Source organism: Eptesicus fuscus, chromosome 2 (assembly GCF_027574615.1).
Source record: "Eptesicus fuscus isolate TK198812 chromosome 2, DD_ASM_mEF_20220401, whole genome shotgun sequence".
NCBI classification, from domain to species: Eukaryota; Metazoa; Chordata; class Mammalia; order Chiroptera; family Vespertilionidae; genus Eptesicus; species Eptesicus fuscus.
This window is the reverse complement of record NC_072474.1, coordinates 61,546,248-61,573,049: the sequence shown is the minus strand read 5'-3', so window position 1 is coordinate 61,573,049 and position 26,802 is coordinate 61,546,248. Positions and strand designations below refer to the sequence as shown.

Below are 26,802 nucleotides of genomic sequence, written 5' to 3'. Positions count from 1 at the left end.
TATTTCTTTTTAATCTTGCTAAAAGTGGAAATAGGCTGGCATAAAAACAGACATATAGGTCAATGGAACAGAATAGAAAGTCCAGAAATAAACCCATGCCTTTATAGTCAATTAATATTTGACAAAGGAGACAGAAAACATACAATGGGGTAAAGATAGTCTATTCAATAAATGGTGCTGCGAAAATTAGACAGATAATGTGCAAAAAATGAAACCAGACCACCTTCTTACATTATATACAAGAATAAACCCAAAGAGATCCAAGACTAAAAAGTTAGACTTGAAACCATAAAAATCTTAGAAGAAAACACAGGCAATAAAATCTTGGACATTTCTCATAGCAGTATTTTTTCTGATATATCTCCTTGGGCAAGGGAAACAAAAGAAAAAATAACAAAATGGGACTACATCAAACTAAAATGTTTTTGCACAGCAAAGAAAACCATCAACAAAATGAAAAGAGAACCCACTGAATAGAAGAACATATTCACCAATGATATGTCTGATAAGAGGTTAATATCCAAAATTTATAAAGAACTCATATAACTCAACACACACACACACACACACACACACACACACACACACAAAAAAAAAACCCAAACAATCCAATTTAGAAATAGGCTAAGGACCTGAATAGATACTTCTCTAAAGAGGACATACAGATGGCCAATGAACTTATGAAAAAATGCTCAATTTCACTAATGATCAGAGAGATGCAAATTAAAACGACAATGAGATATCACCTCACACCTGTCAGAATGGCTATCATCCATATATCAACAAACCACAAGTATTGGGGAGGATGTGGAGAAAAGGGAACCCTCATGCACTGTTGGTGGGAATGCAGATTGGTGCAGCTGCTGTGGAAGGCAGGATGGAATTACCTCAAAAAGTTAAAAATGGAACTGCCTTATGACCCAGCAATTCCACTTCTGAAGAAACCAGAAACACTAATTTGAAAAAAATATCTGCACCCCTATGTTCATTGTAGCATTTTTTACAAGATTTGGAGCAACCCAAGTGTCCATCAGTAGAGGAGAAGATAAAAAAGCTGTGGGACATTTAGAATACTATGTTCTTTTATTTAGTACTACTACAATTGAATACTACTCAGCCATAAAAAAGAAGGATATCTCACCCTTTGCTACAGTATGGAGGGACCTGGAGAGCATTATGCTAAGTGAAATAAGGTAGTCAGAGAAAGACAAGTACCATACGATTTCACTTATATGTGGAATCTAATGAACAACATAAACTAACAAAATAGAAACAGATTTAGAGATACAGAGATGCAAATTGAAACTACAAGGAGATATCAGACTGACAGATGTCAGAGGAGATGGAGATTTTGTGAGGCTGGGTGAAAAATGTGAAAGGATTAAGAAAAAAAAAAAGCAAAACAAAACAATACTTCATAGACACAGACAACAGTATGGTGATTACCAGAGGAAAAGAAGGGTGGGAAAGGTAAAAAAGGGTTAAGGGGGATAAGTGGTTATGGAAGGAAACTTGACCTGAGGTGGTGAACACACAATACACAGATGATCTATTAAAGAATTGTACACCTGAAACCTATATAATTTTATTAACCAATGTCACCTCAATAAAATCAATATAAAAAACAACAAGAACAATTTTTTCTGAACAAAAATCAGCAACCAGAAGGCATTTGTTAACCTTTAAACCTAAGTCCTCACAAATGGACAGCATCTCAGCAGAGCTGCTGGGGATGCTGTAAGGCTCACCTTCTTCTCACCCAGGATGACTTCATCTCCTGCCTCTGCTTTTGGGTTGCCTGGAACAAGGACTGATCCCATTTCCATGCTGGGCCTGAGGCTGGTCCAGGGCCGCCTCTGTAGACCTTGGCCACTGCCCTCATCTGGAATGATGAGGACTGGAGCCCTTCCATCACAGATTTCAACCTTTTTTTAAGACTTCAGTTATTCTTCTCAAAATAAGCAGAGCGGCACGACTAAAGGTACCTGCCTTTAGGAGATTTCCTTGGCAGCAGTTAACTGCAGAGAAGTGGCTATTTATCCTCATTAGAGTTACAGCCTGCACATCAGCCGTGAGAGGGAGAGTCCACACCTGGGCAATCCAGGCCTGCAGGTGCTGTTTCCAAGTCACAGTCTTCTGAATGCTGACCCAAGGGCAAATGTACTCATTTCCAGCAGAACTAATTGGGAAGCTTTTCAAAGTCTAGATTTCTAGGCTCAGCTCTGGAGATTCCGATTCATTAGGTCAGATGTGACCCCCAGGAAGCCACCTGCATGTTGTAAGAGCTCCTTGGCAATTCGAACATACAAACTGAGTTTAGGAACAGTTAGAAAGACTTTCGAGGCATATATTATCTTAAAATATAATTGACTTTTTTTAAGTGAAAGTATATTTTTATTATGAAACTAGAGGCCCACCATCCAAAATTGAACGAGACCCAGACCTGCTGTGCCGGCGGGACCCCAGACCTGCACTGCACGAGCCACGGGCCCCGCCTCCGCTGCGCCAGCCCTGCCTTGCCACGTGAGCTTCGAGTCCCGGCCCGTGAGAGGTGCTCCATGCACCTCCTGGTGACCGGTTGTTTGGTCATTCCACCCTTACGGTGTCACGACCACAGGCCTTTTATGATATAGATGTTACTTATCATGTTAACACTTCAAAAAAAAATCTAGAGAAACATAAATAAGAAACTATCTCAAAAAGTTTCTTACTCACAGGCAATTACTGTAAAGATTTTGAAGAACATTTTCTCAAACAACGTGACATGCAAATATATATAATTGTAAATAAATGTCAGTTTTCTTAGATAACAAAGTGGAAACAGGACATAGGTAAGAGGAAATATAGTGGTTCTGCCTCATTGGACTTCCTGTTGGATTCTTGTCTGAAGCTTTAGAACTTTGCTACTCACTTGAAGTTTGTCCTCTCTGATTTGACTCCCCTCTGAGGAGTTGAAATGGTCCTTCCAGTGGTTCAAGTGTGGCATGGTCATGAGCCAGTGAGGACGCTCAGGAGAAGTGCATTACCGACACCTGTATCATCTGGCAGTTATCTCAATACCGTGAATCTGGTGGACAGAAGCAGTACCTCTGTTTTAAAGTACCATTGGCGAGAAACTACTGGCATACCATTGTTTCCCTTTCTGTTCTTGAACACCTCTTTCATTTTTCACTTTTTTCTTTTTTTCAATTATATGTATTAGTTTCAGATAGCGTAGTGGATAGACAATCATGTACTTTACAAAGTATTCCCCTTGATATTTCCAGAACCCAACTGGCACCATACATGGTTATTACAATATTATTGACTATATTCCCTATGCTGTATTTTACATCCCCATACCAACCTGTATTTCTCAATCCCTTCACCTTTCCATCCAGTCCCCCAACCCCCCTCCCTTCTGGCAACCACCAGTCTGTTCTATGTACCTATGAGTCTGTTTTGTCTGAAAAACTCTTATATTTTTTTTAAAAATCTTTTATTGTTGAAATATATCCTCTGATGGCTTCTCCTTTTTTCTGCCATGCCTATCCATGGTCCAACATCTACAACATCTAATTATTGAAACTGAACAGTAAGAAAGGTTATAAAAAAACAACAACCTGCCTACCACCCAATGCATAATCAGTCTTTTATTGGATGCCATACTGTCAAAGAAAACTGCAGACTTGAAAGACATTACTGAATTGAAACTAGTTAATACTGAGAGTCAAAACATACCAAAGAAGTTTCATGTATCTTCTCTCATTCAAATTTTGGTGCTACTACACTGTGAGCTTGTGGGCATAGGGGTTATGGCTTCTTCACCCCAGTGTATTATGCACTCAAACAGTATTTGAAATTTGTGAGATAAGTGTTATTTTTACATGTTTAGAGTAGATTTAGATGAGAGGGGTTAAATGAATAGCCCAGAGTCACATGGATAGTAAGGGACAGAGCTGAAATAAAAATAAATTGAAGTATTCTGAAGCCAGGCTCACATGCATGGATACATTTCCATTGTTCCTCATTTTTATGGATGGCTGTAACACTGCATATATCATGAATTAGGATGTGTATTTTTAGTATCCCAAGTTTCCCAAAGCTTAACAATACCCTTTAACAAGAATGGAAAAAATCTCAGTGATGAGCCTCTCTATTTATATTGTCCTGATGATTTCCTAAAGATAAAGTGACAGATACTATAGGAAAGACTCTTAGAACACATCTTGTTCAAAGGATTGTTCTGGCCCCCAGGAGTATATCTTGTATGGATACATCGGAGCTTTTATTTGAGTTACCATAAAATTTTCTTTAAGCTCAACAGCCTTCAAACATGTAGAAAAACTTCTAGTATAATTTTAAGACTTGAAACCAACATGATGTCCTAACTCTTCCCAAATCTTGCTTTATGAGAATGTTTTTTCCTACTTTTTATGAGATTAAATAAGAATGCCTGTGTTGTGCTATAAGAAGCCAATCAGCCCAGCTGACTCCAGCATGAGCAACTTGACAATCCCATGACTCAAGTCTAATTTGAGGTCCCCAATGAACAGAGATTTATGGTTTTGTTTCAGATGCCAGTAATTTTTCTCCTTGCTCCTTCCTCCAAGAAGCACCACAAACCTAACCACATAATGAACAGCATTTGATATAATTAAACATGATGTAAGTTCAAGAAAGCCTTTGCTAATTCTCATAACATTCAGCTCCCCACTTCCCTCCCAGGTTCCGTCCTGTTTGAGAACTTAGAGCCAGTTGTGGATGGTTAGAAGATAACAGCTGCACTGAACTCTCTGAATATATCTGGAAATCACAAGATCACCCGAGAGAGTGGTTCAGTTTTTCTGGGAAAGAGTCCAAAATTTTATATGTATGAATCTTAAACATACTGATTCAGAAAAAAATCAAATCTATCTATTCAGATCCATACATGAAGTAACAGGTGACAGTCTTTACATGATCTTCATGGAAGAAATTGAACTCTCCAGTTGGGAAGAAGTGATACTAACAAGTGATATGAACAGTGAGCCTTGTTAATATATGTCTATTATTCACACCCTTATTTTCATCTTAATGGTAATTTTAATTCAATAATAAAATGCTTTCCTATAAAAGGGTAGAGGGAAACTAAAATTGTAGCTAAGGTTTATTGGGCATTTACTATGTGTTGGGTGCTATTTTAAATTATTTGATGAAGTACATATATTTTAATCTTTTTTTTAAAAAAAAACCACACCCAGAATGTAGGTGCTATTATTATCCTAAATTTATAGATGGGGAAAGTGGTACAAAGTTAAGAGTCTTGGCCAAGGTCAGGAACTAGTCTAGAGTAGAATTCACATCAGTCTGACTGAAGTTGGGACTCTTAACTACCATGTCACATTCTGCTCTAAAAGAATATCTATTTCAGGAAATATTCATGAAGTTGAGTTGGACAATGTTCTCTAAGTACCAGTACTAGTGGCTCACTGCCACTACATTAGAAGAAAAATAGACAGAAATGTAAATTAGCCTCAGATGCCAGTAGACAAGAATTCCTGAATACTTACATTGTGTGACCTTACAATTATCCCAACAGAGTGCTCTCATTTGAAAATAATATGATAATTTACAATATTACCAGAAAGCCTCAGTATTTTACTTGAAAGAGAATAGCAAGTCATTTGGGCTGTCTCAGACTTGTGCATTTTTACAACGGAGCGGCAATGCGGCTTTGCCCTGTGAACCCTGTAGAATACACTGAGGGAACCCAAAGGCAGCCATCCTGCTCTTCCAGCTGCTGCGGTCTTCTCAGATTTCTTACATGGCCACAATGTAAACCAAACTGCATTGTTTGGGGAGCCAGCAAGAAGAAAGGTACTAGAGATGCTATGGGAATGCAGAATCATCTGTTCAGCCTCCAGAAGCAGAATTTAATAAGTGGCTTTTAAGGTATGCGAAAGTTCAGGGTTGGAGTTAAATAATCAAGATAAAAATAATCCCACCACTTCTGTGGTTCATTGAACCTTGCTTGCATAACACACTTTACCTCTTCTTAATGGCCCTTCAGAAACAGGTACTATGAAAACTATATTCATTATCTAACAGTATTGCATTTGGGGCAAAAGAGACAGGGTAGAGAGAACTTTCTTTGAAGGAGTAGTATTGCTCCTATCACCAATGTAGACAGTGCATCTCATGCTTATCTAACACATTAAGTACTTTTGAAGATACATAATATACAGGGTGGGGCAAACTTAGGTTTATAGTTTGAATATATGAAACACAGTTTATTCTTGTATTATTATTTATTAATTACTAGAGGCTCGGTGCATGAAATTCGTGCACGAGGGTGTGTGTCACTCAGCCCAGCCTACACCCTCTTCAATCTGGGACCCCTTGAGGGATGTCTGACTGCCTGTTTAGGCCAGATCCCTGTAGAATCGGGCCTAAACCAGCAGTTGGACATCCCTCTCACAATCCAGGACTGCTGGCTCCCAACTGCTTGCCTGCCTGCCTTCCTGATTGGCCCTAACTGCTTCTGCCTGCCAGCCTGATCACCAGCCTGATTGTTGCCTAACTGCCTTCCCCTGCAGGCCTGGTCACCCCTAACTCTCATCCTCTAAAGGCCTGGTCCCCCCCAGCTGCCCTCCCCTGCAGGCCTGGTCCCCCCCCAACTTCCCTCCCCTGCAGGCCTGGGTCCCCCCCCAACTGCCCTCCCCAGCTGGCCTGATCACCCCCAACTTCTCCCCCTGCCAGCCTGGTCACCCCGCACAGTCTGCTGTTCAGTTGTTTGGTCATCCCTCACTAACCCCCTGCTGGCCTGGTCATAGGCAGCCATCTTGTGAGGTCATGAGGGTTAATTTGAATGTTACCTCTTTATTATATAGATAAGTTTGTTTGTGGCTTATTCTGTACTTCTTACTGTCAAAAGTAAAGTAACAGAATATTTTCATTGCTGCATTTGTCCATCTTCACATAAAAAATTAAATAATCCTGATACCAGATTTTGCTAGATCTCTGCCACCCTCAAAAAACCATGGCCCATATTCTCTTTGGCCACAGGATATGTACAATAAAGACCAGGTTTGTCTTCACCTAAGATATTTGTCCATAACAGGGGCAGGAGGAGGGTATAGCTACTTCTTGGCTCATTTATCCACTTGGAAGAGGTTGAAAGCGATACTTACCTTAGCATAACCAGAATGCCCCATTGTCCCATAGATAGAAAAAATCACATTCTTGTCTGAGGTATGTCTTTATGAACTGACAACCTGAAGCTAAGTAAATCACACATAAGTCATTTGATGGGCTAGAACAGCAGCAAGTCAAATAAATTAGAGATAAATGTTTTCAAATTTACTACTACTAGTTAATAATCATTAGAGTAAAATCCTTAATTTCCTCTTAATCTGTTTTATTTGAAAGGGAGAAAGTTAGTTGGTATAATATATTTGCTAAGCCCTACCTCCTATCTCTAACACAAATAGTATACAAAAGCAAATAAGTTCCATAGGAGAAATATACTGATAAAGCAGAACTTGAATTTATTTTTGTGAAGGAAAACATAATGATAAAGTTACAAATAGTTTAAAGTAATCAGAGGAAGGACAGTTTTGTTTCCATCTATGTTTAGTCATACACAGATAAAACATTATGTAGCATTTTGTAGACAGACTAGCTTTTTCGGTTATTAGAATGATTGTAATTTTTTAGAGTATACAAATTACTTTGGAGTACTGGGTCTCATTTAGAGGCCAACAGGTTTTTGTTTTTATTGAAAACGAGTCCTAAAATGCCTTGTGCTTTTTCTTTTTTTTTAATTCCTAAGAGAGAATATGTATTGAATATATTCATTTCTTCCTGGTTCATCATCAGTTTTTATTAGAGTCTAAATTCAGATTGGTAACTTAAATAATTGTAATAAAATGTATTTATATAATACATTTACCATCAGAATGAGAAAAGGGTAAATGTCTATTTAAGAAATATCAACCCTGCCCTAGCTGGTTTGGCTCAGTGGATAGAGCATCAGCTTGCAGACTGAAGGATCCTGGTTTGGATTCCGGTCAAGGGCACATGCCTGGGTTGCGGGCTTGATCTCCAGAAGGGGGCATGCAGGAGGCAGCCAATCAATGACTCTCTCTCATCATTGATGTTTCTATCTCTCTCTTCCTCTCCCTTCCACTCTGAAATCAATAAAAATATATTACAAAAAAAAAAAAAGAAAAGAAATGTCAACCTTATTTACAACCCAGGTAGCATAACCAGAATGCCTAATTGTACCATAGATAGAAAAAAATCACAACCTTTGATTTTGAGTTAAACCTTATTGTTTCCTTCCCTTTGCTAACACATTGTATTTCCACTTTTAATGCCTGTAATGGTTTTGTGTTATTTCCAGTTGAGTGTCCTTTTATAGGGTTTTAAATTTTGCATTAAATGACAATTCCGTTTGCTGGAAAGGACTCATTGACATTACATGTGCAAGCACTTTATTTCTCAAGCAAATTCTTTCAGTTTAACTCATAACTGGATTGTGCTCATTGTGACTAAAAGTTCCCATGAAATCATTCTCATGCTAAGGTGAGGCTGTTCTTGCAGTTGGTCAAAAGCGGGAGGTGCCAGAGGACCTGGTTGACTTATAGAAAAGGACACCATGAAGAAATGATGAGATAAATGGAATTTTTATCAGGTTTTGGATAAATTGCCCTGCCAATGGAAAAAGCAGCAGTGGGAGGGATGTGTAATGGCAGAAGATTTCCTAATAGGCTGCATTTGGATGTAGTTTGGATATAGTTGAGGACGACAATAACAGTGAAGGCTGAATGTGCTACAATTGGGAGCATAAGAAAAATCCTTTTGAGTTATAGATATTTGGAAGATAAATCAAGATGAGCTAGAGAAGACAGGGTCTTATAGTTTTACTAGAGGCCCGGTGCACAACATTCGTGCACTGCGGGGCGGTCCCTCAGCATGGCATACACCCTCTTGCAGTCCTGGACCCCTCGAGAGATGTCTGACTGCCGGCTTAGGCCTCCTCCCAGGGAGCAGGCCTAAGCCGGCAGTCGGACATCCCTGGAGGGGTACTTAGTGCTGCTGCGAAGGCAGGAGAGGCTCCTGCCACCCCTGCTTTGCTCATCAGCCATGAGCCTTGCTTCTGGCTGAGCGGCACTCCCCCTGTGGGAGCACACTGACTACCAGGGGGAAGCTCCTGCATTGAGTGTCTGCCCCCTGGTGGTCAGTGAGCATCATAGCAACTGGTCATTCTGCCGTTCGGTCAATTTGCATATTACCCTTTTATTATATAGGATGTTGTTTTACAACTTAGTTAATCAACTGGCATACATTTATGCTTTCTGATGTCTCTCCTTAGAACACTAAATTTATCAGACCAGACCTCTGCCTTCATAACCTAATTACCCCTCAAAGACTCACATGCCCAAATACCTTCCCATTAGGGTTAGGATTTTAATATATGACTTATGAATTTGGGGGTGACACAAGTGTTCAGTCCATAACAAACAGGTTTTTTGGTAGTCTATTCTTATTCCCCATCCCATCCATTCCTTGCTTTCTCTCTTTCTAGCTGATTGTTTGGAGAAAGACTTGAATCAGAGACAAGGGCAGGATATGGGTACTTCTTTATTAATCCTCTTGTTAGATATGCAGAAGGGAACCAGACTGACAAGTTTTTATTTAAGTTTTTACTTTTCTAAGAGGCATATCCTGACTACCCTATTAATACTGTAAACTAACACCCTTCCTACCTCCCAGTAACTACTGACTCACTTAACTGACTGTATTTTTCTTTTCACCATAGTCATTATTATATTTTAAGATAATAAATACTACATAATGTATTTCTTTTATGTATTATTTGTTGCCTTTCTCCAGTCATCAAATGTAAGATTCCCAAGGTCAGGATCTTTATTTTGCTCACTAATATAAAGTACCTTCATGGTGCCTGTCCTATAGAGGGCACTCCCTCTATATTATTGAATGAGCACGTGCACAACTAGATAAAAAGGATATACATCAATTGAGCATTAACAGTTATTCAAAAACCCTATGTTGTAAAACTGAATTAAGATTTCAAAACAATGATTTTTACTTTCCTGAACTGATTATATAGTATGGGTAATTAGAAGCAGGCCAATTGTGGTTATATTTTGCAGACCAAGTCAACAGGAGTTGTCCTTGCACTGGATGTGAGTATAAAAGAGGGAAGTCAAGGGTAATTTTAGGAATTGAGGCTGAACAACTTGAAGGACCAAATTGCCCTCAACTGAGATAGGAAAGATTACAAGACCTGCTTTGCAGATGGTGGTGATGGTGGCAGGAGGGGTGGTGGTGGGGTAGAATGAGGAGCTCAGTCCTGGTCATGTTGAGTTTTAAAATATCAATTAGTCAGACATCCAGGTAGAGATAAGTAAGTACTTGAATACATTGCTTCTGTTCTTAATAATTAAGTAACTTTATATTGATTCCATTTTTTATAACTTCTATTATTGTGAGTTTGATGCAAAATAAACTATGCATGTGTGCTAATTTTAAGATACCATTGAGGCAAAAAATGGAAAATTTTGGCATGTGCCCTGTTTGAGAATTTCCCTTTTGTAGTCTGTCAGTAGGCAAAAGAAAAATAAACCACTTCTTTCTGATAATTATAAACAGTTGTATTATTTTTTGATGCAGATATACTTTGCAATATTTATTCCTATAGAGCTTTTTTTTATTGGAAAATAATTGTGTAGACCTTGAAAAAGAATAAATATTCCATTGTAAGAAAAAAATGTGAAAAACTTTGGGACATTTTATTAGTCTGTCAGTATAATTACAGGAATTTTAAAGAAAATTTTTATAGAAAGTAGAGTTAAGACTAACCACTTCTGCTATTTCTATTTCTATCAGCTACTTATATTTCTTCTTAAATATGGCCACATTAGACTTAATACCTCATTTATCTTCATGAACTCATCATCTGTTGTATTTATTGCCTGATAACCACTAGCTACTTTTTTTAAAAGACAACTCAAATTTATTTCCTCCCACTTCTAGATGCTGGAAGTTTGAAATTAGGTATTGGCACCAGTTACTTTTGGTTTTTATTTTTGTTGTTTGCATATTTTTAAAAAGCTGTGTATTATGCATGGATGCATCTTTCTGTAAAATGCATAACATCTATAAATCAAGAATTTGAAACAGCTGTCATAAAAGGAAAAGTCTGTCCTTATATCTCATATTCTATCTGGTCAGATCTTCCTTGATTGCAATTTTTTTTTAAGATTGAGAATTTCTTGTGTGGTTCTGACAGATGTTTAGCAACCATGAAAACTCTCACATTAGCACAAACTATAGGGTTTGTGACATCAAGATCTATAGACATGTACATGCCTGTACATATGCATACATGTACTTGCATGTTTGTATAATAAAACGAGAGCTCCATATGACTGAAAACATGTGGTAGGTGGATTTAATAAAATTCTTTTTTGAAAGCTGATCATCCAAACCATCTGCAGTGTGGTCATATCACACTTCCTTCATGTCTCGTCTGAGAGGAAAAAATAACCAGAGATTTGGACCCAGTTCCTCAGCCTAAAGAAGGCTGTTCAAAAGTCCCATCAGTCCCATTGTGCATATTTCTCCTTCTGAAGGGTATTTCATCTACACTCCACTCTGTCTCATCCAAATTCAGTCTGTGAATATGCACATCTCTCTTTTCCTCTCTGTTTGGTTATAACATGCATGTGTATGAAATATAAGTACCCAAATGTAATAAAACTCCTCTCTTTATGACTATTACACATGAGTATATAGATAAAATGAAGGGAGAGGAGGAACTTAAAAAGGGAAGTATATACTCTTTTATGTTTTGGTAAAGAGGCAGAATAAAGAGAGAAGTGAAACAAGTTTTTAAAAAACATCTACTATTCTATTTTGGTAACAGAAACAGATGTACCTTATATTTACATGTGCAGTTTTCATAAAATTAGAATAATATATGCATTAAAATGATAATTTCAAGTTACTTCCTAGCATCATAGTAAATAGATGTCAATTTAGTCATTGATTTTCACATGTTTTATGAAATATACTTCTTAAATGTATTTTAGCTGAAATACTTCAATATCCTTTACTATATTCATGTTTCTATAGATTTTAAATTATTATAAGAAAAGATAAAATATATATATTTTTTCAATTTAGTATTTTTTTTACCTAAATCATCAATAAGTTCTTCAGTATAATGAAAAAAATCAGATATATAAATGTTTATATTTCTTTGTTTGTTTTGGGGGTTTATGAGTCTTTTTTCCCTTTTCTAAACACTTATTTTTATTGATTTCAGAGAGGAAGGGAGAAGGAGAGAGAGATAGAAACATCAATGATGAGAGAGAATCATTGACCAACTGTCTCCTGCACACCCCTTACTGGGGATGGAGCCCACAACCCGGATATGTGCTCTAACTGGGAATCGAACTGTGAACTCCCTGACCTCCTGGGTTCATAAGTAAACATTTAACCACTGAGCTGGCCAGATAAGGGTTTGTGAGTCTTGATGTATTATAATTGAGATAGTTCTTAGAGTACATGACTAGACAGTCAAAATTAAGTTCAGATTTAATTTACAGCAACATTTGTACTCAGTTTTGAACACTTAATCTCAGCTTTCATTATTGTGAAAATGTAGATTATGCTTACTTTGATGTGACTTAGGTTTCTATATTTGTGAGTTGAAGTTCTAGTATCTACAAACTAACACCCGCCCAGCTTCATTATTAGCCTGCGAGTAAGCATAAACACAAATTTAACTTGTTACAAATGACCCTTAAAGGCCACTCTTTGAGTCTAATAAGTGCAAGATATGTTCATGAAGACTATCCTTGGCTCTGTGTAAGGTCAGCAGTGCATGAAATAAAGTGTAGGTCAGGGGCTGTCAGTAGATCATCAGAGACACGTGTAAAAGGAAAGGTTACATGTGGGAAAGAAAAGAGAAGAGAAGCCTGCATATGGACAGGATAAAGAAGAAAAATGAATAAAAATAAACTAAAGATCCAACCAATATTATGCCTGAGACAATTGGGTCATTGTTGACAAAAATGAAGCTGGGAAGGAAATTTTATCTTTTGTTTATATTAAAAACAGATTTTATCAAGGCAGGATAGGAAATAAGAAAATTCAAGTGAAAGTTGCCTGGTCACCCAAAAGCCATAGTTCAATAATAAGGTCAATCATGTGTTTTTTAAATTCAATTTATTTACTCATTCCACAAATATTTTTGAGTACCTACCATCTGATGACATTATTTTCTCTGCATGGAGTGTGATAGATATTATGCAAAATGCATAATGCTCATAACTCCTGTCTTTTTGAGCATATTACTTAGATGAGAATAAAGAGTAAAAGAATAATTGAGCATTCCTGTTAGAAAAACTTCACAAAACTATTTTCACAGGGTGTGGGGTAGATCATTCTGATTAGAGAGATGTGTACAGAGGCTACCACAGACAATGTGTTCAGGGACAGTGGGCGATGGCAGAGGAGCCCCTCAGCACTGGGCTGGGAATGAGGTTGACTGATCTGGCAGCAGTGAGAAGCTCTCCAAGCCCCAGAACATCAGTGACACTGCACTTTTATTTTTGTTAATAGTGTAAATCAGACCATTTTATTTTATTTTTAAATTCTTTATTGTTTAAAGTATTCCATATAGTATTACATATGTCTCCTTTTCCCCCATTGACCTCTCCCCAGCCACCCCCACCCCCAGCGCAAGCCTTCACCCCACTAGTATCTGTGTCCATTGGTTATGATTATACGCATGCATACAAGTCCTTTGGTTGATCTCTTACCCCTCTTTTTAAAATGTCAGGTTTATTGAGTTATTATTTACATAAAACTATGTAATCACCACTGTAGTTAAGGTTTGGGATAGTTACATTACCCCACAAAAATTCCCATGTCCCTTCATAATCTTTTTCTCCCCACCCTCAGCCACTGGTAATGATGTGGTTTCTGTCAGGGCATGCAGGAGGCAACCAATCGATGTGTCTCTCTTGCATCTCTGTTTCTCTCTCTCTTTCTCTCTCCTCTTTCCCCACCCTCCTTCCCTTCCATTCTCTCTCAAAATCATTGGAAAAAAATATCCTCAGGTGAGGATTAACTAAAAAAAAAAAAAGCAAATAAAGGGGGGAGGGGTTAATGGGGGCATGGTAAAGATGTCTAGAGCCTAGAGTATTATTAACCAATGGTTGTGGAGGGGGTTGAGGGGGCAGAGGATCTCTGGAGTCAGATTTCGGCTTGGTATAAAGTAGAACTTGGAAAGGACCAGAGCTTACCATCATGGAATGAACTTTTTCAAGATAATGCCTTTTCACTGGAGTGTTCAACAGATGATGGAGGAAGATGCAGCTTTCAGGATCCTGTGCCTGCCCCTCCTATTTCTACCCCCCCCCCCCCCCCCCGCTGCCTTCTTTCTGGCTCCCTCTCCTCTATAGGTCTCTAGATATAGGCATGCCCTGGAGATCTTCCCTGAACTCCCTACCTCACCAGTCCTCACATTCTCCCTAGATTACTTTAATTAATTGTGTGCCTTCAAATATAATTTAAACTTTGATGACTCTCAAAACTAAATCTCTTGGATCTATGTCTGGAACTTGAGACTTATATATCAAACTTTCTACTTGTCAGTTTCCTATGTCTAATGAGTGTTTCAAACTGAATATGGCTGAACTCTTAATTTCCCCCCCAAATCCTGTTTCTCCCCTTCTCTATCTTTCCTATCATTAGACCATGCAGTGTTCTAATACTCAAACAAAATTCTAGGCATTATAGTTGTTTCCCTTCTTTCCTTAAGCCTCACATCTAAGACATTACCAACTCTACCTCCAAAACATAATCCAAATAAAACCACTGCATCTTAATGGCTGCCCATCTTCTCTATCCTGAACTAGCCTGGACTCCTGTTTCTACTCTTGCCCTTCAACAATCCATTTTCAATTCAATAACCTGTGTGTTCTTTGCAATATAAAATTCAGATGATACCATGCTCAAACTCATCCAATAGCTCTTCATTGCACTTAGAATAAACATCCAAACACAACCTTAGCTTATGAAGAGGGCCTGATCACCCCTGTCTTCCTCTTAGAGATAAACCACTCTTCATTTTTGTGTGGATAGACTCTCCTTAGCATTTAGATCTCAACTAAAATGACACCAGCTCAGAGAATAATCATTCCAAAGTAGCTACCCAGGCACTTTCAAACATAAACCCTATTTTAATTAACTATAGTACACAGCACATTGCATGAGTAATTCCCTTACTTTTTTAATTTATTTATATATGAATGGATATATTTATTTCTTCCTTCATTAAAATGTAACCTTCGTGAGAACAGGAACATTGTCCACTTTCTATGCTGCTTTATCTCCAGCACTCAAAACATTGTCTGACCTAGAGAAATGCAATAAAAATTTATGTGGCATTCTGATTTTATCATTGTCATGATATCTGGCCTTGCTGGATGCTTGTGTTCTGTTACAGTGCCTTCTTTAGTATAGGAAAGCAAGGCACGTTAAAACAGCTATTAAAAAAAAAAAGAAATAATTTTAATTTTATAATTTTAGAAGGGGGAAAACATGTTAATTTTAACTATTGCAAATTAAACTAAATTTTAATTGCCTTACCACATTCATTGTTTCTGATTAATCTGACAGGAGCAGGATGGAAATGAATATTTGGAATTGAAGCACATTGCTTCTTAATCATAGGAGCCAAGTCAGTATTTTGAAAGTAGATGAAAAAAATCAATGGCATTTGAATGGGTTAGGGCAGGAGCCAGTAACAAACAAATTGCGTGAGAGCAACTATAAAATCAATGGAACTTACAAGATGAAAAATATTAGAGCATTGAATCCAAAACTTTAGTCACTGATATTTCTCCTGAGATTATTTTCTTAAGCAAGAAAACTAGCTGCTTGCCAAGAAAGGTCAAAATTAAATTAAAAACATTCTCTCTCTCAGCTCCCAAGTAGGTGCCTTCATATATCTAGAATAATATATAGTCCACTAGCTATGTCTTTAACACTGTGAGTGAATTAAAACCACTTTCAATACAAAAGGGTGTTGTTGTTGTTTTTAATTTAAAAAGTAGTATTCTTTCCTGGCCAGAGTGTTGTCCCAGTATGTCAAGGTTGCAGGTTCAATCCCTGGTCAGGGCACATACAAGAAGCAACCAATGAATGCATAAATAAGTGGAACAACAAATCTATGTTTCTCTCTCTCTCTCTCTCTCTCTCTCTCTCTCTCTCTCTCTCTCTCTCTTTCTCTTTCTCTCTCCCTTCCTATCTCTCTAAAAATTAATAAAATAAAAATTTTAAAGTAATATTCTTGCACTATAGAAAGTATGGAGGAAATGTATAAAGAATTTTTAAAAATTCAACTATATAGAGAACAGTACTAACATTTTTGTGAAATTTTCTTATTTGAATACTATATTCATTTTTAATTTAATTTGTGAATACATAAAACATTCATGAAATTTCAAAATCAAAACTGTAGTAAATGTTCACAAGAAAAGTCTCACTTTCCATCCATTCTTATTCTGCTGCCCTCACATTCCTGATAGGTAACTACTTTGATTAGATTCATGTGTATTCTTCCTGTGATTTTTTTATGTGAGTCAAGGCAAATGCAAATATATTTTATAGTATCTTTTCTTTCTTACTTAAAATATAGCATATGAATGTGTATTTCTAAACTAAACTATCCTTTCTCTTTATAATATATCCTCCTATAGAGATCATATATGGGAAACATGTATAATGGAGTATTATGCAGCTATAAAAAGATAAGCTATATCTACTAAAATATTTTTATGTATTAAAGTTCATTCATATTTTTCTTGGTATTCCTCTACTTCTTTGATTTACAGGCCGGGCTGAGGGACTCTCCCCTCACCCCTCCCTTCACCCCTAGGCATGAATGTCATGCACCAGACCTCTAGTATAATATAAAACACCTGATATGATGGTGATTGATTTTTAGTGATGGCCACCTGACTTGTTCCAAATCTTGCCTTTCAAACAATGCTGTTTTAATGAAAATAAACTTAGAAATAAACCATTTCTTATATGTGTGGATTTGATAAATATTGCCAAAGTACCCACTATAAGAATTTAGCTTTGGATGCTGAACACACAATACAGTGTACGATGGTGTATTATAGAACTGTACACTTGAAACCTTTATAATTATATTAATCAATGCCATTCCAATACATTCAATAAAATATTTAAAAATAATTACTTTGCCCTTGTACTACCGATGTATGAGAGTTCTGTTTTCTTACCAACAGAATATGTTGTCAAACTTACAGAATTTTGCAAGAGCATGTTTTCTTTCCACAAATAAATATCACATTGCATTTGCAATTTCAGCAACAAATTTTAAGAATTACATCAAACACAATTAATTTTAAGTCAAAGAAGTAGAGGAATACCAAGAGAAATAGGTGAACCATAAGGCAAAGGAGAGATTTTTTTTTTAAAGAAGCTCAGCATGTCCAAAACAGCTGTGCAATTAAGCCTTAAGTTTTCTTCTTTTTGCAAATGACTATTTTCTCCCAGTTACACTTTCTAATTTTAAAATTCAACTGTATGTAAAATTATCAAAGTAACTATAAAATAATTTTACTAGGTTGTAAGAAAACTTTCAAGGTCATTTTATTCAGTATCCCACATTGGTACTATAGATTTAACTATTGTACAGTTTTTTTCCAAGATTAAATTTAGGTCCTTTTCACTCTCAGTTTTTAAAAACACGAAGAGCTTACTAGTTAATTAGGATAAAGGGTTAAATGGGGCTATTCTAATTATTATCAATTTTCTGTTCCATTGATAATGGCTTATTATACCCTTCTCCTTAAGGTCCAGGCTTTTCCCTAACAAATCCTACCTAATAAAATAGTAATATGCAAATTGACCGCACCTTCGCTACGTCCAAGCCATGCCCACCAGCCAAAGCCACACCCACCAGCCAATCAGGATGAGTATGCAAATTACCCAACAAAGATGGCGGTTAATTTGCATACGCTGAGAGAGGGAGGAGTGAAGACTGAAGACAACTTAGAAGGAAGAGGGAGGAAAAGCGGAAAGAAAGGTGGCTGCCAGAGGGAAAGCCGGGGCAGGGCGGAGCGGGGTGGAACGGGGCGGAGCGGGGCAGGAGGCAATGGCGAGCGGGTGCAGGCGCAGTGGCCGCAACAGCCTCTTGCAGGATTTTCCTGCAAATGGGCTACTAGTATTATTATATAGCTACTAGAGGCCTGGTGCATGAAATTCATGCAAGAGTTGGCCTTTCTTCCTCTGGCTTCCAGTACTGGCTTCCCTCTGGCATCCGGGACCCAGGCTTCCCTATGGGTGCCAGCGGGCACCTGGGACTCGGACTTTTATCCGGACCCAGTTTTGTCTAGAAGGACGTCTGGAATGACGTTTGGTCTAATTAGCATATTAACCTTTTATTATTATAGATGACTTTTCCCTCTTCCTGTCTTATAACAAGATATATGCAAAAACTTTTCTTGTTGTTTTCTCTCCTACTGCCATAGACTTCACTTTGAATCTTTGGCATTTACCATTCCCTGAGCAGCTGACCTTTCATTTTCTAGTTGAGAAATAATAAATGTTATCAAATGGCATGTATTATTGGGTACCAAATACAAGGTCAAGGGCCCAGAAATTGATTGAGAAAGATTATCAAGTGAGCTCAGTTCTCTCCAAATAAGGACTCCTAACTTTGCCCCAGGTCTTCTGTCCAGAATGAGAATGTGACACTGATTGGGTTCATTTCTCCTATTGAGAGTTGAGGATCGGGTGAGGAGGGATTTTCTTTGGCTACAACCTATCTGAGTGCCTTGAACAATGTGGATTCTTCCCAAAAATCATTGGCTTAGTAAAAGTTAGACCCACTCACCAGCACTTGAGAATGTGCAGTGAACTCTTTTTAAAACCTCAGCTGTTTACAGGCTCCTCCCAAGGGGTCACTGAAGGGTTTGTTTCAAAATACGTTGTATTTGTATTAGTTTTCTTTGACTGCTGTAACCAATTACCACAAACTTGGTGGTTTAAAAACAGCAGACATTTACTCGTTTTAAAATTTTATTTCTATTATTGAAATTATTATAGATGTTCCTTTTTCCCCCTGTTGACTCTCTCCAACCCCCACCTGCTTCCCTCCACCCCCAGCCCTTCACGGCACTATTGTCTGTGTCCATGGGTAATGCATATAAGCATATAAGGTCTTTGGTTCTCTTCCTGCTACCCCCACTTCCCTCTGAGATTCCTCAGTCTTCACCTTTGAAATTAATTCTCAGTTCTGTATGTTGGACGTTCAAAATCAAGGTGTAGGTAGGCCCAGACTCCCTTCAGAGGCTCTAGGAGGGAACTACTTTGGCTTCTGGTAACTGCCAGCATTTCCTGGCCTGAGACTGTGTTATTCCAACTTTTGCCTCCATTTCCATTTCGCCCTCTCCTCTGTGTGTGCATCCAGTCTCCCCGTCTCTCTATCATAAAGGCTCTTGTGACTGGATTTAAGGTCTACCCAGATAATACAGGATAACTCTGTCAGAATCCTTAATTTGATCATGTCTGCAGAGACCTTTTTTCCTGATAAGGTAACGTTTATAGGTTCCAGGGATCAAGACTTTATATCTATGGGTGGCCATTACTCAGAGTACTGGACTATATTCAGACATTTTCAAGACCTTTCTTCCACCGTCTTTATTTCAAGAAGGCAGAAGCCTAATTTTGAGATGAAAAAAATAACCCATCCAACCTTGCCTCCTTCTGTCATTTTTCTTTGCTTTAAAAAAATATTTGTATGTTTTTATTATTATACAAGTAATATGTGCTCATTATTTAAATTAAAAAAATAGGAAAAACTTAGCAAAATAAAACTATGACCTGGCTATTAAAGGATAACCTATATTAACAGTTTCATTTTTTCCTAAGTATTTGGCATCCTCAACATATAATACCTATTATATTTATGGTTGATAAATAAACCAATAAGTGAATGAACCAATAAATCACATTGCAGCTTCCTCTCACATAAGGAATATACAGGCTTAGGAAGGGAGCTTGGGTGAAATTGTATCTCTGCTTTACCAGCTACAGCTATTCAAATTATTTATGCTTCCGCACTCGTTCTGTAAAATAGTTATAATTGTCTCTCCACATAAGGTTTCAGAAGATTGCAATGTATAGCACAGTCCTGGCACATGGTAAGTCTCAGTAGAAATTGGCTGTGATGATCCAAGATAGAAAAGGGGGATTACACTCTGAAGGGAAGAATGTTGAGTAGAAATTGTTGGGAGGATGGATTTTGTATCAATCAGCATTTGAGTTTTTCCCCCAATTGCTATCTTTCAAAATGGCATGGGACACCTTAAGAAAGGAAATAAGAGATGGTTTGAGCAAGTTCAGAATGCCTTTGGTATGAGAGATTCATATGTTAGATAAGCCTGAGAAAGATAATTTCTAAGGTCTCTACAAATTTTGAGAGTGTGATTATAGAATTTTGGTTTTAGAATAATAATCCCTTCCTTTCCCATATATCCAATCTGTTTTTTCCCCCACAACCAAGGAATTTGCCCATTTTCCAAGGAATCAAAAACATGTAGTCAAATAGAAGTGACTTAAATGTAGCTAGAATGGTGGTGGTTATGTTCCCAGGGAAACTGTTACACAGAAGGACTCTGGGAGGAATTTTGTGTACTTCTGTTCTACCGAGAGGGAGACTTCACAGGGGGTATGGTATCCTTGTGTATGAAAATAAAGGGTTAAAAGCTTTTAAATAATTTCATCAAAATACTGTACATATTTTTATCCATCACAATTAGTGGCATCCTGTTAGCTTCTTAGGATCTGAACATATGTAATATTATGCAAATATTGTTTTAAAATTAAAATGAACCCAGAATGACAAATGCTTCTCAAGTGCTAAGTCTGCAGTTTATAATAATTAAAAAAAAAAAACACACAGCAAAATGAGACATCTCTATAGAGAGTTTATTTCTATTTATTCAGAAATAACTTCATGCTATTATGTCTGTCATTGTTAATTTAAATAACAGTTGAACAATAGTATGTGTATTACTTGCTCTTATGTGTTTTGTTAGCTGAGGAAAAATAGTACATTGCAAAGTTTGCACATGATATAAATATCATGCTATTTTTTCTAAAAGACAGCTTATAACAATGCTTAGGTTAGTATTTCCCAAACAGTTTTCACATCAGGATTACTTCAGTAAATTTAAAAATTATACCAATTTGCAAGTTTCCCCTTTCTTGTCTTTCTGGCAGCATCCCAGAATAGTAAATAATTTCAAAGGGCAAGAAGAAACTTGGTAACTATAAAACTTCAAACTCTTTTCCATAGCAGTCATTGATTAGAAATCCTATATAATTAAAGGGCAACATGCAAATAGACCGAATGGCAGAACAACCAAACAACCAATCAAAGCATAATATGCTAATGATATGCTAAGGCTGCTCAACCACTCACTATGATGTGTACTGACCACCAGGGGGAAGATAGTCAACTGGTTGACCAGTCGCTATGACATATACTGATCACCAGGGGGCAGACAATTGACCGATCTACCAGTCACTATGACGGGCACTGACCACCAAGGGGCAGATGCTCCAACTGGTAGGTTAGCTTGCTGCTGGGGTCTGGCCCATTGGGAAGGAGTGAGATGGGCCAGACATGTCCTGGAGCCCTCCTGCGGTCCCTCCCCAGCCCAATTGTGCACTATTGGGGTCCCTCAGCCTGGCCTGTGCCCTATCGCTACCCGGGACCCCTCGGGGGATGTCAGAGAGCCAGTTTCAGCCCGATCCCATAGGCCACTCCCCTTGGTAAGGCCCCAGACCGCAGGGCTCATGGTTGACAAGTGCTGCTGTGGCAGGTGAGCCTCTCCCAATCAGGACTGATTGGGTGTGAGCCCACAGCAGGCATAGTGGGGCTGGGATGAGTGGGAGCAGCAGGTAGGAGCTGCAGGCAGCATTGGACTGTGAGTTTTGGCCCAATCCCTTCAGGCCACCCAGAGGGACCGCACCCATGCACGAATTCATGCACTGGGCCTCTAATAGGAACATAAATTGGGTAAATACTTAAAGATAAAATCCTTAAAGCAGCTTGCATTCATTTGTTCCTTCCATTTTTTGCACAAACAAATATGTTAGGAGTTCACAATGCCAGGCTTTTTGTTAGGTGCTCCCTGAGCTTTATTTTTCTCGTCTATAAAGTGAGAAATACCTATGCCACAGAGTCACTGAGTGAATTAATGATATAATGGCATACTCATTTGTTTAACAAAGTAGTAGTCAAGTAATGTTAGCAATCAACATTGTTATGCTATGTTATATATTATTATGGTTGTTAATTAGAAGTTTGTTTGTTTGGATTAGTCTAGCCTTGCAAACATGATAGTCAGTAAAAATTGACTTCAAAATTTCTAATTAGTTTATTCAACTAGATGATAATACTAGCAGATATGTATAGAATCTATATTAGAATTGCCTCATCATTTGGGGGTTAGCAAAATGTGGGCCTAAAATATCTTTGAGCCTTCTGGAATATAAGAAATATCTTTTGTCAGTATTAAAAATACTAACAAATCTTTTGTCAGCTAAAAATAATCTGTATCAGGCATTTTTCTACAAACTACATAGGTATTAGTTTGTTCACCCTTATGAAGTAGGTTCTACCTTGATCCCAATTTAAGGATGAAGAGCCTGCAGAATAGAGAGTTTGAGTATCTTGCTTGAAGTCACTTCACTAAAGGGTGTAGAGTGGGAATCTGAGGCTAGGCAGCTCAACTCCAGAATAGATTTACTGAACACAAACTTCATCATAATTGGTTGATTATTAAGTGGCCAGAGCTCTTTCATAATCATATGTAATGTGTTTTCATAGTGGGGGCTTATCTGTATTTTTTTTTTCAGTTTTCTGTCTTCCCCAAGTGATTTTAAAATCCAGAAATGCAAGAAAGGGCATTGTTGACTTTCTCACTATTATAGTCTCTGTGCCTAAGATAAGACTTGTCACATACTAGGTGTTGTTTAATACAAATTTGTTGAATAGATTAATGAAATTATTTGCTCCAAAAAAATTAAACTAACTTACCTAACTCGACTAAAAATGGTTGAATAATATTTATTTCACCTTGACCTCATTTTATTAAACCTCAGTCTATTTGCATTATAAATATACATATTTTCATTTATATTTTTATTTATTTTTTTAAATATATTTTTATTGATTTCAGAGAGGAAGAGAGAGATAGAAACATCAACGGTGAGAGAGAATCATTGATTAGCTGCTTCCTGCATGTCCCTACTGGGTATCAAGCCCGCAACCCTGGCATGTGCCCTTGACTGGAATCAAACCTGAGACCTTTCAGCTGATGCTCTATCCACTGAGACAAACCAGCTAGGGCTAATGTATATATTTATATAGGCTCAGACTTCACCTAGTTTCAAGTGATGCTCATAATCATTGTTCATGCTGGAAAGAATATCTCATCATTGTGCTTATGCAACTGACACAGCTACTGCACATGAATACATTTTCCAATCCTAATATCAGAGAATAAGATCACTAAGCTTATTTTCAACATCATCTAGCCTTACCCCCAAGTCATGTGGCTTTGGTTCAGTGATCTGACACTAACTAGAGATGAGTTTCTTTTCTAGTAGCAATTTTAGCTGGAAACAAAATACAGTGTGGTTCCGAATTCTGTTTCTTTTGCCGACTCTTGGCTGTCAAACTATAAAATAATTTTTTAAACATAGTATCCCATTTTCAAACTTTAAAGATTCTTTATAAAAAGGAATAGTCCCCAAAAGGGATAAAAAAAAAAGTATGATTTCATTCTGAATATGCTGATTAATTCTTGACATGTAATTATTGCCATATGTATTGAACTCTTATCATAAAGTATACATCCTTTTTTATTCCTGAGTTTCTTCATTCTGTTCATTTGTAGTGAGGCATATTGAACATCATGGGGTAATCTGCTCTTTCTTAGAAAACTCAGCGTACTTGTGCCCTGGCTATTTGTCACTTATGATCCCAGCAAGAAATTGATGTCTCCACCTCAAAAGTAGTAATTGGAGGGTTTGTGACAAAGTGTTGCAAAGGTTAATAGAAACTAATGGATAGTGAAAAACATCCTGGGGCTAAAAACAGGGAGGAACCCATTACCACTCTTAGCTCTACAGGAACCTTAGGGAGCCTGCAAGTTTAAGGATATGTGGACTAAGGCAGCTGCCCAGGTAACGAGGGCCAAACTGCTGCCTCACATGGAGAAGACAAGTCAATAATTATCTTGTCTTCTGACTTCCTGCTATGGCCTGTCAAACCCAACCTGCAGCCTGTTTTTTTTGTTGTTGTTGTTGTTGTGTGTTTTTTGGCAATTTATAGAGAGTTGTCTCCTGAGGTACAGAATAGAGTGATGAGTGGAGGGAAGATCTGGTGGCCTGGGAGGGGGCAGGGTGTGGAGGAGAATTGATTATTTAGGAGAGTGGCTTGAATTTACTTTATAAAACACATGTACAGTTTAATATTCTAAGCAGAGCCAGAAGGCATAGTATTAAACAGGAGACATATACACACACATATTTACATACCTGCATGCATAAATGAATATTGTATCTACCTGGAAGGTTAGATGCTATGTTCTAAAACTAAGTTAAATCACAAATTTAATTACTCACAAGATTATTTAATTAAGTAAAATGAACTTGTAATTGAAAAAACTGATCTTATCACTTTTTATAGAAATCATATAGATTTCAAAACTATCTATAAAAGAAGTCTTAATTATGCTGAATATTTGCAGTGTATTCAGTAACTAAAAAAAAAGTATTGAAAAATACCAAGAAGCCATGGAAAGTAGGTGCTTCAAAAAAGAATGGTTAATAGTGCTGAAAGCTCCTGTGAGGTCAAGTTCACTGAAGATTTAAAATTGTCAAGCATGAAGCTTGTGAGAATCATGTAATTGGAATTATAGGTGCACAAACTAGAGTATAGTGGATACATGTAAGAATACTAGAGGCTCGGTGCACGAAATTCATGCACTCAGAGGCAGGGGTCCCTCAGCCCGGACTGCACCCTCTCACAGTCTGGGAGCCCTCAGGGGATGTCTGACTGATGGTTTAGGCCCACCCCCCATAAGACATTCTTAAAGCTGCTGAGGAGGTGGGAGAGGCTCCCACACTGCTGCTGTGCTAGCCAGCCATGAGCCTCGCTTCTGGCTGAGTGGCTCTCCCCCTGTGGGAGCACACTGACCACCAGGGGACAGCTCCTGCATTGAGCATCTGCCCCCTGGTGGTCAATGCGTGTCATAGCGACCGGTCGTTCTACTGTTCCGTCAATTTGCATATTAGCCTTTTATTATATAGGATAATGTGTTATTATGGGCAAGGCCTCTAATTCAATTTTTTTCAGGTAGTTAAAGAGAGGGGCAGAATTTTCACTTGAGCCTGAAGCTAAAATTGCCCTTAGCTCAAAAATCTGCATACCACTGAGACACATCCTGGTGAGGCTCATTCTGAACCCCCACATTGTCTATTATGTGTATAAGTATTGGGAACCATCTTATCTCTTTAGTGAAAGGAACCTTTTGTTATATTACAATGACTAACTTTATCTCCTGAGTTGTGTTTTGGCTTCAAGCCTGTATCCAGTATTCATGCAGCAACTTCAGCTCTTCTGTTCAGTATTTACCTGGCATATATTTTATTTTATTTTCTCTAAATCTTTCTAGATTTTTATGTATTAGATAGTAATAGCCCATGGACACAGACTATAGTCTGGTGAAGGCCTGGAAGGGGCAGGTTCAGGGAGGGAGAGAGCAATGGGTGGGGGAAAAAGTAAAACAAAGGGACATCTGTAATACTTTCAACAATAAAGACACATTTTAAATAAAGGCAGATATCTTAGTTGAAAAGAGTTTTATGTGAAATAATATAAGTAATTGCTCTACACTGTACTTTATATTCTCAACTCCTCTCAAAGAGATATTAATTGACCCTATATTCACTTAATGTTAATTGAACCTATGTTCAATTGACTGCAGGACTGACTTTCGCCACACTGACCCAGGGCTGCGATCAGACCCTGCTTTTCTCTCCCAGCCTCTGTCCGGGACTGATCACAGCCCCTTCAGCAGTCAGTGCTGGGTCGCCTCAGCTGAGGTGCCCGCAGTGCTGCAGTCAGTGCTGGGTCGCCATGGCAGTGCTTGGTTGTGAAAACCAAGGCAGAGACAATAAATAACTTAGTCAATGTTACCATAGCTTTCTCTTAATTATCCTTTCTCTTTTCTGTTAAAGTTCTTTCTCTTTAGTGGATCATTCTCATGGTTTTGAGACATGTTTAAAAGTTTATCCTATTAAATAATTTAGACTCCAGCTCCCCCCTCCAGCTATCATCTTTTAATCCCCTTGCCTAGCATAGTTATCTACACTGAATCTATCCTAATATATAAAAACCCTGGATAAACTTTTAAACATGTCTCAGAACCCTGAGCATGATCTGCTAAAGAGAGAGAACTTTAACAGAAAGAGAAAGGATAATTAAGAGAAAGCTATGGTAACATTGACTAAGTTATTTATTGTCTCTGCCTTGGTTTTCACAACTATAGACGGGGAAAATATACCTACCTCATAAGATTATTCTAACAATTAAATAATGTGTTGATAGAATGTTTAGTAAAAAGTTTGGCATACAGAATGCATTTTATACATTGGTGCTTAAAATGGATCCAGCACCTAACA

The 26,802-nt window shown here is 37.8% G+C and overlaps 1 protein-coding gene across 2 annotated transcripts in view; it reads left to right on the top strand.

Moving 5' to 3' along the window:
- ARHGAP24 (Rho GTPase activating protein 24) overlaps nt 1-26,802 on the top strand; it is a 460,097-nt gene that overhangs the window by 174,568 nt on the left and 258,727 nt on the right. The gene's annotated exons all lie outside the window — the stretch shown is intronic.